Source organism: Calonectris borealis, chromosome 15 (genome assembly GCF_964195595.1).
Source record: "Calonectris borealis chromosome 15, bCalBor7.hap1.2, whole genome shotgun sequence".
In the NCBI taxonomy this organism is placed as follows: Eukaryota; Metazoa; Chordata; class Aves; order Procellariiformes; family Procellariidae; genus Calonectris; species Calonectris borealis.
In genome coordinates this window covers 22,307,654-22,327,168 of record NC_134326.1, presented here as the reverse complement: position 1 = coordinate 22,327,168, position 19,515 = coordinate 22,307,654, and the positions used below count along the sequence as shown (strand labels likewise).

At 46.1% G+C, this 19,515-nt stretch overlaps 1 protein-coding gene across 2 annotated transcripts in view; it reads left to right on the top strand.

Annotated features, from left to right (window-relative positions):
• The window catches only part of RASGEF1C (RasGEF domain family member 1C), a 106,535-nt gene that overhangs the window by 31,755 nt on the left and 55,265 nt on the right, over positions 1–19,515 (top strand). Inside the window, exon 1 of one of the 2 annotated variants that reach the window (XM_075164681.1) lies at positions 1,237–1,348. The exons of the other annotated variant lie outside the window; for it this stretch is intronic. The gene's annotated coding sequence lies outside the window, so the exon portion shown is untranslated. Of the gene's footprint in view, positions 1–1,236; positions 1,349–19,515 lie in introns of those variants that run through there. 2 annotated transcript variants of the gene reach the window in all.

The following is a 19,515-nucleotide window of genomic DNA, read 5'->3' as shown; positions in this document are numbered from 1 at the left end:
CCGGGCTGACGTATGGAAAGAGGTACAGATGTGCAGGCTGTCTGCTGCTGCCCTCCGCAACCCTGAGCTAGGAGAATTCCCTAATCCTGCTTATCTGAAGTATTTACACTCCTCATAGTGCCCAAGTGTCAGCAGGCATGGCATGGCCGCATTTCAGCTTTGAGTCATCGGGTGAAAGAAGTCTGGTCTGGGGCCTGTAGTGACTAGAAATCATTACCTTGTGTTGGCTGCTTGTCCTCTGCAAGATGAATTTGCGGGCTTGATCCGTTTTCCCCACATACATGCATAAAACGCCCACACATCTGGCTTGTATTAGCGTGTCCTCATTGGCAATTTCTCTAAAGACAAACCAAGTTGGAGAGAATGGAGTGTTTTAACCAGCTGCAGCTCACCTGGCCCGCTGAGAGCACAGGTACAGTGAAGGAGCAGTGTGGGGGGGTGCTGGTCCTGTTCAGCTGGCCTGGACATCCGCTGTTGCCATCCTGAAGCTGTGCTCCTGTTCAATAAGATGGCCCTTCCTCAACACTTGCGATAACCTTACATTGGTGTAGCTAGGATGTTTTGTCCTCCCTTCCTACAAGCGGCCCAGTCATTTTGCTTTCTAAGGACATGGACTTTTAGAAATAAGTCAATAAACATTGCCCCTTATATTCACCTGCCGTGAGCCAAAAGCTTCCGTTGAAAGCATGGGTCTCTAAAGGCGGGGTTCACAGGAGCGTGGGCCTGGGTGTGCGGGGGCCTCTCCCGCAGTGTGGGTCCGCAGGGCAGGGTCTGGCCGCGGGTTCAGCAGGAGCGCCCAGCTCTCCGCTGCCGCAGAGCGAGCGGGAGGGGCTGCGCGGCAGCCGCGCAGGGGGATTTCGATCAGCACGACTGCCAAAGCCAATTATCAGGAAGAGGACGATATAATTATATTAGGGAACATCTGTACTTCATTAAAAGCCCTCGCGGGGCGGATTCACGCCCGGCCACGTTATGCACAGGCGCTTCCAGGCGCCTCTCGCCCCCCTTCACCGCGCCCGGGCGCACCCGGCCCCGCTCCGCCAGCTGGGCCGCCCCGGGCCGCGCCGCGCTCCGGGCCGCGCCGCCCCCCGGGCGGCTGCACCTGCCCCCGCGGCCGGGCCGCCCCTCCCGCCGCAGCCGGTCCCATCCCGGGCGCGGCGGGCAGGCGGCGCTCTGCGGCCGGGCTGCGCTGGGGCTCCGGGGCGGCGCGGTCTCCTCTTCCTCCTCCTCCTCCGCGGCGGCGGCGGGCAGATGCGGCGGATCCTGGGGCGGCTCTCGCCCGCAGCGGGCTCCCGTCCCCCCGCCGCCCCCATGGACGGCAGCGGGGGCAGCAGGCGCGCGTAGCTCGGTGAGTCCCGCCGCGGCCGGTCCTGCTCCCGTCCCCTCCCCCAGCAGGCTGCCCGCCGGCAGCCCGCACCGCGCTGCCGCAGCCGGGGATGCTGCCTGCCTCTCCCGCGCTCCTCCGCTTCCCTCTCTCCGCGGAAAAATCAACCCCCCCGCGCGCCACGCGTGTTGGCGGCGGGGGCCGGCTGGCGGCGCCGGGGCTGGGCTGCAGGGACCGGCTCGCCGCCCGGCTCTGCCACCTGCTCCCTGCAGCGCGGCCGCGGCTGCCTGCGGGGCTGCGGGAGCGTGGCCTCCGCGGGCTGCTCCCTCCCGCCGGGATGGGGTTTGGGAGGGCGCTCCCCGCTCGCGTCGCGGCCGGCGTCCTGTCTCCCTCTCTGTTGGGAGTCCGGGCCGGGGGGTTGCAGTTGGACTCCCTAACGTTTGTTTCAGGGTAGGACTTTACCAATATCAATCTTGGAGTTCTTTTCTTTCAGCTAAATTTAATTTAAACTGACTCAGCTGTTGTAAGAAGCTCGGGGAAAAATGTCAGTTTGAGGATTGTTTTCTTTACCTTGGGTTTAAAGACCGCTCTCTGTATATTCGGTAATGTTTCTTTTTGTAAAATAATTTTGGTGTGCTTTATTTACTCCTGGAATTTAACAGTCCTCCAAGACAGACAGGATTGTTAGAGGCTGAAATAATCAGCTCCAAGGCACAGGCAGTGCCCTTGGTTGTAACAGGTGCAATATGCATATTCTTAGGAACAATGAAATGGTTTCAGCACTCAGGTTTATTTGTATGCTCTGCATTTCTGTGACTCCGAAGAAATTGTCATGCTATGTTATGTCAAAGATGCACTTACAGCGTGAGCGTGTCCGTAGTACCAAATTAACAGGACGTGGGAGCAGCTGCACAGACCCTGTCCATCAGTGATGGCTTTAATATCCAGGGTGTTCCTGGGTGACACCATATAGCTTGGGGTGTTTTCGTGGCTTGTGTGAGGACCCATGCCGGGCACTGGTCCCTCAGCAATGCTCTGGCACAGCATGAAACACTGGGAGATGAGAGGGGAAAGAGAAGTGCAGAGGAGGAACCATTTGTGCTCGGATTGTATTCTCTAGGCTTGGCGGTCCTTTAATACAGTTCCCTGCCCCTGTGTTTTCCAAGTAGGGTGGTGGTGGCGGCACATCTTGTGTTGTTACTGAAACCTAAAACACTGACACATTCCATAGAAGAAATTTCCTGGGCAGGTATTTCATAAATAAAAAGATGGTCATTGTTTTAGTAGCTTCATGGGCTCCTTATTTAAGGCAAAAACTCAGAGTGACACCACATTGGTAATTGACTTAATGGGAGTCATTCAGGAGTTAGAGCTGTAGATCAGAAGGAAATTAGACTGGAATTTAGTTATTGCTCTCAAGCCAATATAGCACAAAAGGTGTCTTCCAGCAGTCCTTACCCAGGTTCAGCTCCTGCTGAGGGGTAACCTGTGCTCTGTGGTGCAGCCAATGGCACCTCCTGCCTGGAGGTGTCTCTGCCCTCCTCGGCACTGAAAGATGCACTTTGCTGGCGCTCTGCTTTCCAGGACTCTTCAAATCTCACCTATTTTGTTAGGGATGGGAGGAGGAGTGGACTGCATGTGTAGGATGGGGAAGGATTACTGGGTAAAGTGGTGAGGATGGGGAGTGCATTCATTTGTTACCCTCCAGCTCTTTATGGATTACAACAAAGAAATGGTAGAGCAAAGGAGTCAAGGCTCTAGCCAAGGGAAAATGCCTGGCAATGGAGTCTGTTAGAGCTGTCCTCCTGGGTGATATTAATGAAGGCACCAGAGATGCCTAAGAGGTCTTAGCTTATTGTCAGAGATGCTCTGAGACTGCACGGGCTTGGAGTTATGCCTTGTAGCTTACCCTATCATGAGAGATGGTGCTTCTTCCTCCAGGAGAACGTTGAGAAAGGTAGTCACAGTGGTGTCTTCTAGGGCAGTCCTCTCCAGGGGGTTTTCCCGGTGGTGGGGTCTACCAGCTCATGCTAATGAGTTGCAATGAACTGCAACTGCAGTGAACTTTGTGTTGTTCTGTACCTACAAACCTTGGGACAGCAAAGTGTCTTGCAAAGGAGGTGGAGAAACAAAACCAGCATTTCTACTGCTGTGTTAACTTCCCTTGGACTTCTTACAGCCTCACCCAGCGATGTAATTCCATCCCTTGTGGTTCTTGGTTTACGGCAGGTGTAGGTAGGAATACGCTTCTGCCTCCTCTGAGGCATGGCGTTTTGTATAGCTCTAATTCAGTCAAGCAAGGAAGATAATTACCTTGTTCACCGTTTGTAAGGTAAGACTGATACAGCTCCCTCTGGTTTATTAAGTTAAAAGTGGTGTGTACTGTTAAAAGACAGCACGCTTCTCAAAAAGCCATTACTTGAGGAGAAAACATTTCTATTATACCATCAAATCAACTTCACCTAATGATGTTCAGTTGAAAGGATTTAAAGTGTTATTTAATCAAATTTGGGGACAATAATCTTAAAGGATTCTTTAAAAATCCTTAGAAGTAATTAGCAGCTTTATTTAGCATCTTGGGCGATTTACGCTGGTCAGAGAGTGATTTGTCCTGCTCACGTTGCTGGCAAAGTGTGATGTTGCTGTGAGTAAGCTGGATCATGTTTACGGATCTGCTAAAGCAATGAAGCTCTGGATAGTGGTCCTTTAATTGCCTGAGGCTTTTTTCGCTATACGTGCTTGTTTAACAGAGTTTTGAAAATCATCTCTGGAAGCCGGTGATTTGTTTGTGCTGCAGATGCTGATCTGGTCAGGGATATCTTCATGCTGCAGTCATGGATGTAGCGTGAAGCGCTCTGCTCTGCAGGAGTGTGTCTGTGAGCACGTGGAGCTCAGTGCCCCCTAATGCTGCAGGTACCTGCTCTTGCCGTGCTGAGCTCACCTGTGCAAAAGGAGCGCCGTGTCCTCCACTGACTTGATGCACCTGCAGGAAAGTGGGGTTGATGCAAGAGCAGAGACTTCTGGACGCTCTGGCCAGTGAGCGTAGGAGACTTGTAGCCCCAAGTCATTAGCTAGGCCAGGAGTTCAGCAGGATGTAAGCCGAGTTAGGTGTTTCAGATAGCTAAGATGAGAGAGAGCAGCGTGTGCTTAAAATGAATAAGGCTTTAAGGGGGATCCAATGCCTTTTGCTTGGTATTGTTGCTCTCTGATACAAAGTTAAGAGAAGGGGCTTTCTAGGTGCTCCTGATGGCACATGGTGTTTGAGGACTGGGTGGCAGTGCCTGTCCTCTGAGAAAGACCTGTTCTCTCACAGTAGACAGTTAATAAATGAAGGAATTAATAGTAGCAAATGAATTCATAATCATAATTTTAAATCTGCGTGGTAAGTTCCTTAGTAAACTTCATTTATTCTTTTTTCTCATTTCCTTGCTCAAGGACTGCTCTGCCTGTGGAATAGTAGTTCAAATGCTCTGGCATGCTTCTTTCTAATAGCATCGCATTGGTTATCTTAGAAATGTTTTGTCTAAGCAAACTCATTCCGGACACTTTTCCCACCTGCAGGTTCCTTCAGGGATGCAGAAGCTTAGCAGGTGTGTAGCGAAGGCCTTTCCTTTGCTGGTCAAATGTTTGCTCGTGTCCTAAATATAACTTCTGGGAATTTGTGTTTGTTCTGGAGCTGGGGAACACTTTTCTCTTTTACCCTTTTTATAGATTCAGAGGATTTAAGCATATGATTAACATTAAACATGTGAGTATTCTCCCCGGACTCATTTTTTGGATCAAAGGCAGAGCGCTCAGTATGTTGAGAGGATGGAGCCCACAACGACTAAATGCAGGGAGCTGATCTGCCGCTATGCTTGTCTAAAAAGTGTGTATGATATGAGTACTTCGGATTTATGTCTGTCTGTGCCCCAAATCCCTCTGCTAACTGCTGTCTTGATGTTCCTTATCTACAAAGTGCTTACAAGCATTAACAAACCTTTGTGATGCCTCTGAGACATGTTGTTATTCCCATTTTCCAGAAGGAGATGCTGAGAGAGTTTGGTGATCTGCTGAGACTGCTGTGGGTTATGGACAAAGCTGGGCATTGAACTTGCAGCTTTTAATTCCCAGCCCCGTAAGGCAGGGGCAGCAGCACAGCTCTCTGGTGGTACTTGGTTAAACATTGGCATCTTTCACACGATCAGAATGCTCCCCAGATTTCCATCCCAACACAAAGGCTTCTCATATTATCTACTGGATCAGACTCCAATCCAAAATACAGTTTCTCTGCAGGAGTAAGCAGTGGCCTGTTAAGGGAAAGAATCTCAGCGAAAATTTTGTATCTATCCTGGCTCTCAGTCTTGCTGGATGTTGCAAGGAGAGCTGCTGTTTCAAGAGTCCTGTAACCTGAATGGTTGGAGCTTAGAGAAAGGGGGATTTTTCCATCTTCTCTCCTCTAAGTGCAGCGATTCTTGATTTTTCGCTGATTTAAAAATACTCAGAATGCCTCTACAGAGCAGAGAGCCTGAGTCCATGCATATAAATATAGACACGCTAGGTGTGTATGCCTATGAGCTGGCAAATGAATCAGTTTCCACATATGAAGTTTGTGTCGTGTCACGTTTGGCTCTGTGTTGTGGGCTTTTCTTCTTCCTGGCTTTATCGTGCTTCATTTCCTTAAGTTAGAAGAATTTCTCAAAAGAGAACGGGCAAACTTCAAACATGGAGGAACGTGCTTTGTGCTGATCTTGTGTGGGGCAGTGCGGAGGTGAGAGGCTGGCGCCTGCCCTTCATCAATAAGGCCCTCCTGGACTGCTATGGGATGCCGGGGTCTTGGGAAGCTGCGGTGGCTAGGAAGGCTCATGCTGGATCCAGTAACCATGACAAAGGCAAGCTTGAGGGACCTTGACAGTGCTTGAGCACTTGCTGGTGAAGACTGAGGGGGAAAAAAAAGTCATTGAGTACCTCTGCCTTCTCCATATCCTGGGTAACCAGGTCTCCCGTTTCCTTCCGGAGAGGGCCCACGTTTTTCCTAGTCCTCCCTTTATCACCAACGTACCTATAGAAGCTTTTCTTGTTGCCCTTGATGTCCCTGGCCAGATTTAATTCTATCAGGGCTTTAGCTTTCCTAACCCGCTCCCTGGTGCTCGGACAATTTCTCTGTATTCCTCCCAGGCTACCTGTCCTTGATTCCACCCTCTGTAGGCTTCCTTTTTGTGTTTGAGTTTGTCCAGGAGCAACTTGTTCTTCCATGCAGGCCTCCTGGCGTTTTTGCCTGACTTCATCTTTGTTGGGATGCATTGCTCCTGAGCTTGGAGGAGATGATCCTTGAATATTAACCAGCTTTCTTGGGGCCCTCTTCCCTCCAGGGCCTTATCCCATGGGTACTCTACCAAGCAGATCCCTGAAGAGGCCAAAGTCTGCTCTCCTGAAGTCCAGGGTAGTGAGCTTGCCCTAAGGATCTTGAACTCCACCATTTCATGGTCACTGCAGCCAAGGCTGCCCTTGACCTTCACATTCCCCACCAGCCCTTCCTTGTTGGTGAGAACAAGGTCCAGCATAGCACCTCTCCTCTATCACTTGGAGAAGGAAGTTATCATCGACACATTCCAGGAACCTCCTGGATTGCTTATGCCCTGCCGTGTTGTCCCTCCAACAGATACCAGCGTGGCTGAAGTCCCCCGTGAGGACCAGGGCTTGTGAACGTGAGGCTGCTCCTATCTGTCTATAGAGGGCCTCATCCGCTTGGTCTTCCTGGTTGGGTGGCCTGTAGCAGTCCCCCACCGTAATGTCACCTGTCCCTGCCCTCCCTTTAATCCTGACCCATAAGCTCTCAGTCAGCTCCTCATCCATCCCCAGGTGGAGCTCCATGCACTCCAGCTGGTCATTGACATAGAGGGCAACACCTCCTCCCATCTCCCCTGCTTGTCCTTCCTAAAGAGCCTGTATCCTTCCCTCCCAACACTCCAGTCATAGGAGCCATCCCACTGTGTCTCCATGATGCCAATAAGATCGTAGCCCTGCAGGCGTGCGCACGTCTCTAACTCCTCTTGTTTATTCCCCATGCTCCGTGCGTTTGCATAGAGGCATTTAAGTTGGGCCCCCAATGAAGCTGTCTTACTGGCTGGGGTTCCTTTGTGCTGCTCTTCAGGTGCTCTCCTGCTGACCCGTGATCCTTCTCCAGGCTCTGGGCATCTATTGCTGGCACTGGCATCAAACTGCTGGGAGTGGGATGAATTGACGTTCCCTTCCCCCAGGAACGTTAGTTTAAAGCCCTCTTCACCAGCTTGGCAATTCTCGAGTATCCCACCGGGTAGCTGTCTGGTGTACCTGCGCGTACAAACATCCGTGAGGGACAGACAAGCTCTAATTGGGGATTTACTACCTTACATGCTTTGTGAATGAACCACAACCATCCTGAGCTTTTGCATGTATGCAAAATATATATATATATTATAATGGCATCTTTCCCTCTTTCCTTTTATCCCCTGTAGGGAACCTGTGTTCTTCTGAACTAACGTTCCCTTCCATAAATGACCCAATCAGCCTTCATCACTGCTCGTTAAATCAGAAACTTCATTAGTTAATAGCAGTGCTGTTCTTCCTTTTTGTCCAGGCTAGAGCTAAGCTCATGGCATTTACAGACAGACTTGTTAGTCATTAATATTCTTTGTATTCTTCATCTTTGGCTTCAGAAAAGAAGGCCTTTCATCTTTTGCCTTGCTTTGTTTTTTAGAAGAAGCCAAGTTTGACTGGAGGAAAAAAGAAACCAAAAAAACATTTCTCTCCTGCTTTTTTATAAGCTTCCAGGCAGGCTCCCCTGCTGACTTTGTACTTTCACAGTAGACAAACATTGACTTTGTTTTCACAGAATATAGCTGGTTTATTTTTTTTCCTGGTTTACCTTTTTGGTTATGCCTCAGCAGCTTGACAGGACAGGATTAATTAGCAGCGACTGTCTATTTTGCTGAAATTCTCATTCTTTCCACAATTTTTCCATCAGGTTTATTGTACCTAAAGTGAAGTTGGTATAAAGAGAACATAAGCATGTCTAAACTTAAAAAAATTGTGAAGGGTTTCCCTTGTTTGGAGCCTAGAAGATTACTGCGATTGATCTGTCGAGTCTTGCTCTTCTCTTTAAAAGAAATCAAAATGCTGATACCCAGGAATGTGTTTTAACTCTGCCTACCTGGGGTGAAGTGTGCATGGGCAAGTACAATAATAAACCATGTTCCTCAGTTGGGGAAGGCTTTCTTTTCACCACTAAAGGCTCGCTACTTGTAAGTGGTCAAATCCTTTGCTAATCTGCAGTGCTAACTAAAAAGGAAGATACGGAGGCACAGCATTTGATCTCTGTGATCATATGGAATCTCATAGCTCATTTCTGAAGAGCAGGACCAAAAGCAAAAAAACTTCTGGCCTGGGCTATGTGTTTTGTTCCTGAGGTTCGTTAAATGCTTTTTAAAATGTGCCAGTAGTTCATATCCATTCTGCTCAGGTTTCCTCACTCCTAGCTCTGATGCAGTGCATATCACAGTGCGATCATTAAGTGTGATTACCACATTTTTGACCTATTTAAAAGTCTCTGGCTGTGAAATTCCAAAGATTCTAATTTAAGCTATAAAACAGATTATTAATGTGCCATCGCTTACACATTTCATGGCTCATTTCTTGATTACAGCAATTTTGAACGTATAGTCTGTTCCAATGCACGTGTATAAACATCATATACCACGTACAGCCTGGTCACCTGGGCTAGAGGCTCACGTTCCACGTATCTTCAACAAATTAAAGCAGATAGAAGAGAAAGCCCCAAGTGCAAGAAGCTGCAACGTTCCACATTGGTGCTGGTAAAAGGCCTGATGCTTTCTGCAGGGCTGGAGCTCAGGAGAGGGTGTAGGAATGAGGATCGTGCAGGGGTGTAGAAGTCGGGCAAGAGAACAGACTTCAAGAACATCTTCACACAGTCCCTTGCTCTGCCCTGTGGACTGGAGAAGGTGCCCTCTGAAAGCATCAGGGCTCAGTGGCTGTCCCTGGATGGCTGCCAGGGGACTTAAGCTGTACTGAAGCTGGAACACAGGCAAGATGCTACGTGTACTCAGTGGGTCTGCAGAGGACAAAGATGGCTGTTGAGATCTTCCAGTCTTTTTCATCACTTCATGCAAATCTGTCATCTTGTTCATGGAACTGAAACTTGCAGAGCTTCCTTATCCATGTGCACAGAAAGGAGTTTGGGGTTACAGTTACCTGGGTCACTTACGATTTGGCCATTAGGATGACACAGTGTGAAATAATTCACCAAGGTTACAGGTGCACTTGCAAACAGTGGATCCAACAGAGAAATTCACTTTGAAAAATCAAGAGCATGTGAAAGTGTTGTATAAATTATCCTGTGACCCAGTCACTTCATGAGGCCTGAAACAGCGAGGCACTTCTGTGTACACTTATATTGAGTCTACTCCTGGTGAGGACGTAAAGAAAAGCCTACGTCTCGCTAAGATTCATAGGATTAGTTACGTGCTTAAAAATGCATCTAGAGATTTCTTCCTGAGCTGGGAGCGTGCCTAAAGCTAAGTGTGTGGCTGGCTGAGTTTGATGCCGTGTTCCAGAGGGGCTGACCCTGCAGTCCCAGTGTCCATGGTTCCAGCTTTCATGTCTTTCAGAAAGCGGCATCCCTTGGGTTTGGTTATGAAGCCGTAAAATCTTTGTGTTGACTCTCCACTTACAGACTGGGTGCACTTTTTACTTGAGTAGTGGCTTGTTCTCATTCCCTTTTTCAATCTAACAGCTGGAGCTGCTGCAAATCCAGTGGTTTTAATAGTTGGAGCTGTTTGGGCGTCTCTAACACGACCCCCACTGTCACCTGATCACAGACACAGTGGGGTCCTCTGTGTTTTTCTCAAAGGTGGAGGTAAGGTACAATATCTATTGGCAGAAAAAGGAGGGAGGAAAAAAAAGGAAAAGTGAAATACAGGTGAAGGAGTTAATTTGGCTTATTGACTTACCCTTTTGGGTCACGGCACATGATCAGAGTCCTGACCTGACAGAATGAAGTAGTTCTGTACTGAAGTTGTTTTTGGTTTTGTTTGGGGTTGTTGTTTTGTGGTTTGGTGTTTTTTGTTTGTTTTTTTTTTTAAATCAGTTTGTCACTTTAATCATGGTTACTGCGTCAATCACATCCAACACAACCAAGTCCGGGAAGCAAGGAAGGTTTGGAAGATCAGGGCTTGAACTCTCTTTACATTGCTCTCTTTAAAATACATTGTCATGACAAATTGACACGTATATTAAACCTGTAATCTTGCAGATATTTTAAATAGTTGAATAATTTGGGGCATGTGAGCAGTTCTTCAGAAGTCAGTAGGGACAGTATCTGAGCCTGGGCATTTGCAGATTAAGGCTACAGGATGTTAGTTATTTAGCTATTTTCTTACTGCCATGTCAAGTGCTTGGCTCTTTGGTCCTACGTTAGCTGTCAGATATGGATGTCTGCCTCCGAGTGAGGTTAGTAGTGATTTTATACAAGTCTGGGATGCAGGATGAAAGCAAGGGCTGGAGTAGAGCAAGGTGAGATGGGGCCCTTCTCTTTCAGGACCTGGGGGCGAACTTCAGCATAGCTGGAACACTCGTGCCTCATGCACACAACATGCGAGAGGTGAGAACCAGGCAATAGGCCATGGTATTTGTCCCTGCTGAGGAGCAGTGTCCCTTGGCGTTTTCTGTCCTGCTCCAAGGAGAGGAGATGGATGGAGAGGTGCAATTAGTGCTCCTCATCTCCGAGCACTGCTGGAGGACACGGTTAGTAGCCTCTCTCGTGGCGTCTGCTGTGCCAAGACCTGGAGGAGAGATTTCTGTTCCTCTCAGCCTCTGTGGAGACTGCCAGCGCAAGCCTTGCACACTCGTTCTGCGCATCAGGAGCAGGATTTGTGCTTTTGTTCCTGGCTTGTGCATATATTAAACAGTATTTCAGATGTTCAGTGTATATTGCTTTCAAACACCAGCAATACATAGTTTATAAAGGCAGCGTCACTGCCGTTTGTTACGGAGATGCTGGAGATGATTTGGATCCTTTGGAGCTTTCTGTCTCTCTCCCAAGTGAGAAGTTGGTTGTGAGGCTGGCTAAGCCCCGGTAGAAGATACCATTACATAGTGTACACAGCTGGGAGATCATCAGCTTGTCATCTGCAGTTGTCTTACTTCTTAATGTGGTGTGGTAAATTATAAATGTACACACACACACCTACGGAGCATTTCATTCATAAGCTGCCAGACGGCACTGTGTGTTTTGAAATTGCTGTTTTGGGGTTTGTTTTTGTTTCCTAGGATAACTTCATTAACTGATACTAGGCATTTCTTAAAAATAAATAGATCATATGAGAACCATGTGTCCATTAGTGATTCTGCTAATAAAAATTTGGTGGTTTTTTCATTCCATGAAAGACCTTCTGTGCAACAACCTTTTTGTTCTTTATGGCACAGTTATTAGCTGTTATTAGGTCATTTCAGGAAGGTCGTTATTTGCAAATTGATGTGCTGTGGGGCTTGGAAGCATGTGCCACAGCGTCATGTAGGCCAACAGAAATATTTGGGAGTATAGATTGTTAGGAAAACATGCAAGAGGTTCGTATAAATAGGGATGGTTACGACTAAGTCCTTCTCGTGGCATTACTCATACGCCTCTCTCTTCTGGGGTATAGCAGTGCTAACAGCTATCCAGTTTGTGTATTAAAGCAAGTATCTTCCGAAGTGGAACCACAAATGACAGCAGAATTATGATTAAAGGGCACTCAGTAGTGATGGTGAGCCCAGCATAAAATACAAGCCTGGCTGTGGTTAGGAGAATATGCCCATCTAATAAGCAGCTTAACTTGGTGTATTACTGTGAAATAGGAAGAAGCATGAAATATGTGATGTGAATAGTAGGCTGGGTTTCCCTGTCACTTTGTATTTATGTTCCTGGAGCTGCCCTGGCTTCGCCAGGATTCCTTCTGAATTACACCCAAGTGAATGAGAAGAGGATTTCTACTTCTCAACACTTTTTTTTTTTTTTTTTTAAATTTGGAAACAGCAGCATGATTTCTCTTTTGTAGCCCTAGATTTGAAGTTTTTGTATCAGATAAAATGCAGCCAGTAAGACTAATTGGTCCAGTGGTTTTATTTTTCCTGATCAGGTGCTAACTGCTACAACTTCATTCAACTCCATTAAAGAAAATAAGTGTCATTCCTTTCTCATTAATGGAAGTTGGATTGGACCATTAACGGCCAATTTCAGCAGAGATATTGGCAAATACTAAGGCTTGATCCACAGCATTTTGCAGTCAATAAATCAGCAATTGCTATCTACACAATAGCAGGTCTAGTAGGGGTTTGAGTGTCTTTGAGATTGAGAGCACTTGTCTTGAGTATTGCTTCTAAAGTTTTCTGAAATCAGTTAAATTGAGATAAATCCAGTGATTTGTTCATGTCCATTGGAGTTGCTCAAAATTTATGTTCTTCACTGAGAATAGACTGTGGCCTGCTGTGCTTGGATAGGGGAAATCAGGAGCTTTTCCCCGTGGACTATAAATAGCCTGCCGAATGTTTGTATTCTAAAGGAGGTGTTCAACCAACCACTGAAACAGTATTTCCACACTGCTTTAAATCAGTTCCCAATCGTTTCTGTTACAGATAGCCAGGTTTTACTTTTTGTAGGCTTTTACATACATGACGTTTCCTTTTAAGATTGTTGTGTCTCTCTCGCCTCCCCTCCCGGCAGGATTCTTTTCCTTTACAAGCCACGTCCAAATATCTCAGTGGTATGTTGTGGGAAGAAAAGTCTATTGTATAAGGCTGTGTGTATGGGTGTTTCAGCAAGTAGCACAAGAAATCTGAGGTTCTGTCTTGCACACCTTCTTTCTTGATGTTTTGACAAGCCCCATTTAAAAACTCTTATGGCAAGTGATTTTTATGAGCACATGTGAAGAGGCATGTGTAAAGTGCTTGAGATGGTAGGGACTGGGAAGATGCATGACAACTGCTGTGTGTAAGATGATCTGTGTTCTGAGGAACAAATGGTGCATTGAGATGACAAATGGAGCAGCGGAGGTGCAGCTGGGCTGCAAGGGCTGTTCGATAGCAGAGGTACCGCCGAGCAGCTCGATGAGTCTTCTGCAGTGCTAAGAATAATAAAAATGCATTTGCTCCCAGCAAATGAAAGGATTTTGTATGCTGGTCAATATAAACAATTTCCTGTTTAAGCTTGAGCTTTCTTATAAATTAATGATATAATTCTCATTGACTTAATTAAATCAGGTTCCAGGGTCTTGATTTGCAGAATTTTCTGGTAGTGGTTTTATAACTACAAGATTTTTAGGCAAATAAATGGCCTCTATTATTTCACTTGCTGGGTGGGGTGTCTGCCGATAATTAGTGCATTTATCAAGGTGTCTTTCCGTGTTAGAGACAGGCTGTTATCCACTTTTGATAGACAGAAACAGAGGGACAGTGAGATTGTGGGACTTGTTAGTCATCGCTGTCAGCGAGCAAAGCGCAAGTGCGAAGACTTGAGGTTTTGGTATCTTACCAGCTTGGGCTGGGAGTGCGAAGTGGTCCTGTTGGCACTGCAGGGAGCCGGTGCTGGTTTCTGGGCTTTCCACCTGGTGAGATGACGTGCTAATATTGCATCGCTCTGGTTAGTTTTGGTTTCTCTCACTTGAGTTTGAACTCAGCAGATCGAGAAGGGATTAATGCCACATTCTACTTAATTGTTCGCCAACAGCTAAAATCATGACAAAACTGCTCCACCCCAATTAGTAAAGCAGCAATTAGGAAGACTTAAACTCAGACATCTGAAATCTTACTGCTTCCTGGGCCTGGGAATGCTGTAGCAGTCCCACGCATGCAGCGAACTTTGCTTAGTGTTAGCCCTGCACTAACGAGCAGAATCACTTGTTCCCTTATTTAGAAGTATTTGACCTCAAGATATGAAAGTGTGTCAAGGAGGTGACTTTTAAATCATGGAAACTTGTGTTTCAAGACTCAGTCAATACCTGGATTTTATTTATATGTATCTTCTTATTTCTACTAATTACTGTGTCAAGTAACTAGTTTAGCAAGGCCAGCTTAAAAGATAAATGACTGTAAAATCTTGGGAAGAAGAGAATGGTTTTTTTCCTACAACAGGTCCAGAGGAATTTGTACCCGTGAGTTAGATTTGCAAACCCTCTGACCCTCCCGCCATTGGTATTTTTCTCATAAAAATGAAGATACTGTCAGCGCAAGTCACCGTTTCAGCAAAAGGGTCCTTTACCTTTCATAAAAAATAATAAAGAGCTGTGTAAATATTCTCCATATGCTACTACTGGATTGTATTACTGAAATATGTCAGTGTTTGTGGCGTGTGCAGCCCCATGTTTTATGACACCACTTGAAAAATGGGAAACATTCATATGAGTTATTTGGAAGCAGGTTTTTTTACAGCTTATGTAGTATTGGGTCTCTCCTATACCTAGGTATTTCCCATCCATGGCTTTACTGAGCTTCTCGGATCATCTGCATGTTGCCAAGACAGGCTGCGGAGCTCAGTAGTAGAAATGTTGACACAGAAGAATCTAAGAAAGGTCATTTTTGACCTCTCAAGCAACTTAGACTTTCACCTGACAGTGTTGGCTACAGCAGAGTGAACCCTTGTACATCTGGTGCCTCACACATCTGAATGCAGCCGTTTGCATTGGTGACCAGAGCTGAGTTTTTCTGAGCCAGAAGAGCAGGGGTGATCGGGGCGAGCGGGGTTTGGGTTTGGGTTTGGGTCACGAGGGTATGCCGTGGGCGGCTGAGGAAAACGTTACCCCAGGTGCCCTTTCCTCTGAAGCCATTGTGCTATGCCCTCCCCATCCAATACAACAATGGGGACGATTGATAGTAAAGAGCAAGAAAGAAGCAGCTTCTGCCTGCATCTTTTTATGATTATATCTAGTCCCTGAGCCTTCACTGTATTATCTCCTTAAATCTGTGTGCCTGACAATTTTGCTTTAGCACAGTTGAATGTATTACTGTCCTGGGTTGCAAAAGAAAAGCATGCACTTGCAAGCCTGCCGCTGGCTCCCTGGGAGGATTTGGAGTAAACCTCCCAACGTGCAAGTGCCCGCTTCAATTCTCCCTTTTCACATAGCTCTTTTTCGAAGAGTGAACTATTGCGAGGAGAAATTGCTGTATGCAAATTTGAGATGAAACCTTTTGTCTTTCCAACATTTTCTATTTGCATTGCTCAGAAAGCGGTTGGGGTTTCCCAGCTTTGGACTCTGGCTATGAAAATACCCCGGCTGAGGGCTGGGAGTGTTGATGCATTGTGTGGTGTCTCCAGGTACAGCATTCAAGGAACAGCGGGTGATGGGATTGACAAAACCTGTGGGCAGATGATTTGTACTGCAGGCAGCGGCACAAAGTCAGGGCTCTTTTGGTTAATGAATATTGAACTCCTGTCTAACAGCAAGTTTGTATCCTGCTCTGCAAGTGAGCATCTCTGTGAGCGGCTGAGCTGCAGGCAGGGGGACTGCTTGTGAATTCATTAATTTGTGGCTGGATGACAAGTGTGCTCCAAACAGGGTTCTGCTGGTCACCCAGTTGGTGCATGCAATATGATTATTTCTTTTAGTTGTTTGGTTCTAACTGCTTTCCTCTTGAAAGCTAAGAGTCTTTTACTCAGTGCTGGATGCTTTTATCTAGCTGTCCACGTTGCATTTTGTACACGACAATATCCTTCTTTGGAAAGAATTGGTGTAATAAATTTGTGCACGCAGCAGTCCCTAAATTCAGCTCTACTTGTGGCAGGAGTTCCAAAGGGCACATACGTCTCAGAGACGTGACTGTTGCATGAAATGGTAATTTCAATGCATGGAAGATCAACTTCTGATTTATTTTTATCAATGCAGATGAAAATTACTATGATGGTTCAAGTAGGGTGTAAAAGAAATATCTCTAATCTCATTCTATGAGGAATATTAACTTCAAATTTTGTATTTCTTTTCTTTCCCAAACCACTGTAAAATGCTTAGTATGCGACTTGAGTGTCTGTTCTATCATGTTTATGTAGGAAGGTTTCTCTTCTTCTTTTTTCATGCTCATAATAGGAAAAGTGTATTTTTTTTTCCCTGTAGTGTTTTATGTAACAGAAGTTCCAGTTCCTTTGATCAGGAAAAAGTCTCAATTTTTAACCAGAGCACAGAAATGTGCATTTATCCCAAAGGACAAAAGCATGTTAGGAAGCGCTTTCCCAAACAGGATACTGCAGGTGATTTCAATTTAAAAACCACCAAGACTGAGAAATCAAAGATTTGCTACCAGCAAGAATACACGGGCAGCCAGGGCTTGTGGACGGGACTATTTCTACTCTTGTTTTCCTTTTACCACCTACAGGCGAGGACCAGTATGGTCCTGAAGACTTTATAGATATACAAGTAGCTTCTTGGAAGGCTGACTGTAAATTGAGGTTCTGGGGAACACCCCGGTGCTTGAGTCTCCACTTTTTTCCCCAGCTATTTTGGCACAAGCTGCGGGGAGGATAAGCCCTTTGTAGACTTCAGCCGTATCCTGTCTGTTAATCTGCTGCCCACGTCCACGCCTCGGGGTGGCTGACAGCATGAAACCAGGCCTGGAAATGGAAAGTAGTGCTCCTCCCTGCTACCATTTCAGGGGTGGCATGTTACAGGTCAGGGGCATGATGTGTCCTGGCTGCTATGGCATACCTATCTGCTGTCCTGCTGCTGTACAGTCCTGGTCATTCTATTAGCGTGCAAAATCTGTGTTAACTGATAGCACTGGCCATGCTAAACAGATCACGGAAGAAAAAGCGATGATTCTCGTAGCGTGGCTCAGCGCTCCTGCTCTGAACTACCAAAACACATGTGGATAAGTGGAGTTGTGAATAATGCTAAATATTTTCATCCCTAGATGAATTAGCAAAAACATGGTTATAGGCAAGCCAGGACTTAGTACCTGCATTTGAGAAGATGAATGCATGGTTCTGTGACATGGTCCTGTCTCTGTAAGAGCATTAGGCAACAGCGATGCTTCAATGGGGTTAATTGGTAGCCTAAATAGCATTGGGGAAAATAGTAAAAGGCCTTGAAGAGAATGTTAAAGGATTCAAGTATCGCTTGAAGTATTAACAGAAGATGTACATGTAGGTATGTGTGTGCATGTGTGTAATTGGCGATGCAAAGCCTTTGAATTGGAAATCATTGGTACAGAAATACAGTTAAGGTTTAGAATGGATTTCGTTCAGACAGCCATAGGGAAAAGTCAGGGTATTAAAGCAGTAAAAAGATGTACTGCAAGGCATTCACTTCTCTATCAGTATATTGATTATACTGAAGGTGGAGTGTGTGCATAGTTGGGTCTTCTGGCAGGAAAGGGGAATTTATTTTGGGGAATGGGAAAAAATCACTGAAAGTGCTGTAAGAAATTAATATTAATGCTTCTTTTTGAAGGTCTAGAGAGGATTCTTGTGAGTTTTGCTCTGTGTTGTCCTCTGTATGGGGACAGCTATGCACAGTCTAAAGGTGAAGAAACCAGTGTGGTCTAAGACTCCACAGGTATAAGAGAAGGAAAGTCATGATATGAAAATATTTATGGTGGCAAGGAAGTTTACACTGCTAAAGTGACACTTCTGCTGTGAATAATTTACCATAATGAAAGTCAAGAGTTTGGCATCCTGGTGAGTTGACTTTGGCTGTTCAGTGAGAGAGCTTAGAGAGATGTTCCTGAGGAGGTAAGGTTGATGCTTATTATTCCAGAGAATAACTTGAATAGTCTTTCTGTGTCAGTAGCACAGAGTCTGCTAAGGATTATCATCTGCTGGCCTAGGGAACGGACACCTGGAGTGTGTGGTCAAGATGGTGTCTATCCCAAATGACTGACCTGCCTAGGAGCCCACTGTGTGAATCGCTGGTGAGCATCGCTTCATCTGGGCTGAGCGCCCTGCTGGTGTAAAGCTTTTTATAAGCCAGGTTTTGGGAGGAATTTGGAGGAGGTGGCTTTGGGAGTGTTACAGGTTGAGCTGGGGAGAGTCCTTATAAACCACACTGGTCTTGTGACTGGTCTCTCTTCTGTTGACTTTGTTAGTGACACCCCTGCCATTTCTCAGCGGGTTTAGGGTGTCTGGGGGACTGTGATGGAGGACTGCCATGTCTGTCCTCCAGTGTGAAGTGGGAGCACATATCCCATTTGTGGTCTCCACCACTATCTTGTGCTCACCCACTTGATGATAATGCCCAAATCCACCATGGGTTTCTGCATAGTGCTAAGGATGCTCACCCTGTCCTGTCCATACCCCACAATGCTCAGCTAACTCCAGACAAACCGGCTCACACTGTAGTTCACGGTTTAAATAAAAGTACACTGTGGTCCCTGGGTACTGAGAAGGGCTGAGAGACGTGATGTCTGTGTGGTATAGTGCAGGGTACAGAGCCAGTTCATGACTTTATACTACGGAGCATACACCTGCCCTGGGGGTCTTTTATTCACGAGAGGCAGCTCACCCCTCTGTCTCCTGAGCTTTTGTATAAACCAATACGCCCAGCTACCATGTTTTCTTTGGCGACTAAGTGCTTAATCTTTGACTGTACTAATTCCTTTAGGAGATATTTAAGGGTTGCTTGATGTCCACTCGCAAATACACTGCTTATATTGCTGGGTGAAGATATTCTTGGAATACTTATTTTAGTGCGAACCCTCCAGTGGGCAATTTTTTATTCCAGAATAATGGGCCGTTGTCCAATTTAACATAATGTACTTTGGAAGTGGAAGTCTGTAGTTTGTTGCACAGGAAATGCACTCATTTACTAAATCTCGTTAATTAACTGGCACCTATTTAAGGGAAGTTTCTTCTCTCTTGTGGTGTTTAAAACATCATCTGTCATGACAAGTAGCTCTCTAGTTTTTTAGAATTGATCTTTGATTTTACAAGTGATTCCTTCTGCATATTAAAAGTAATCTTTCTGCTACTTATTGTTATGAAAAAGGAACCTAGCTTTGAGAATTACAGTTTAAGCTGCTCAGAATTGTGTGGCAGCTCTGTGCTTGCTGCCAGGAAGCTGTTACTGTGCTCAGGACAGTGCGTCTCTGCCATTTGATGTAATATTCTACGTGACGAAAAAATAAAGCAGCTTTTTTTTCTTCCACGTGTAGCCCCCACCACTTCTGGGCGGCGCAAGATTAATCTTCTGGCTGCC